The sequence below is a fragment of the Arachis hypogaea genome, chromosome 16 (assembly GCF_003086295.3).
Source record: "Arachis hypogaea cultivar Tifrunner chromosome 16, arahy.Tifrunner.gnm2.J5K5, whole genome shotgun sequence".
In the NCBI taxonomy this organism is placed as follows: domain Eukaryota; kingdom Viridiplantae; phylum Streptophyta; class Magnoliopsida; order Fabales; family Fabaceae; genus Arachis; species Arachis hypogaea.
In genome coordinates this window covers 131787670-131788311 of record NC_092051.1, presented here as the reverse complement: position 1 = coordinate 131788311, position 642 = coordinate 131787670, and the positions used below count along the sequence as shown (strand labels likewise).

General features: G+C 41.6%; 1 non-coding gene across 1 annotated transcript; it reads right to left on the bottom strand.

The window, feature by feature from the left end:
• Positions 1–220: 220 nt before the first annotated feature.
• Positions 221–328, bottom strand: LOC112761163 (small nucleolar RNA R71). The gene has a single exon (XR_003181571.1). It is a non-coding gene; the product is annotated as a small nucleolar RNA R71 (small nucleolar RNA).
• Positions 329–642: the final 314 nt, after the last annotated feature.

The window sequence follows — 642 nt, the reverse complement described above, 5'->3', positions numbered from 1 at the left end:
GGAAGATCCTCATCAGTTCTTAGCTGAGTTCTTGCAAATCTGTGACACTGTCAAGACCAATGGGGTTGACCCTGAAGTCTACAGACTTATTCTCTTTCCTTTTGTTGTAAGAGACAGAGCTAGAACATGGTTGGATTCACAACCTAAGGAAAGCCTGAACTCTTGGGAAAAGCTAGTCAATGCCTTCTTGGTAAAGTTCTTTCCACCTCAAAAATTGAGTAATCTTAGAGTGGAAGTCCAAACCTTTAGACAGAAGGATGGTGAGTCCCTCTATGAAGCTTGGGAGAGATACAAGCAATTGATCAGAAGGTGCCCTTCTGACATGCTTTCAGAATGGAGCATCATAGGAATCTTCTATGATGGTCTGTCTGAACTATCCAAGATGTCATTGGATAGCTCTGCTGGAGGATCTCTTCATCTGAAGAAGACGCCTGCAGAAGCTCAAGAACTCATTGAAATGGTTGCAAATAACCAATTCATGTACACCTCTGAAAGGAATCCTGTGAATAATGGGACAACTCAGAAGAAGGGAGTTCTTGAGATTGATACTCTGAATGTCATATTGGCTCAGAATAAAATATTGACCCAACAAGTTAATATGATTTCTCAGAGTCTGTCTGAAATGCAAGCAGCAACAGGCAG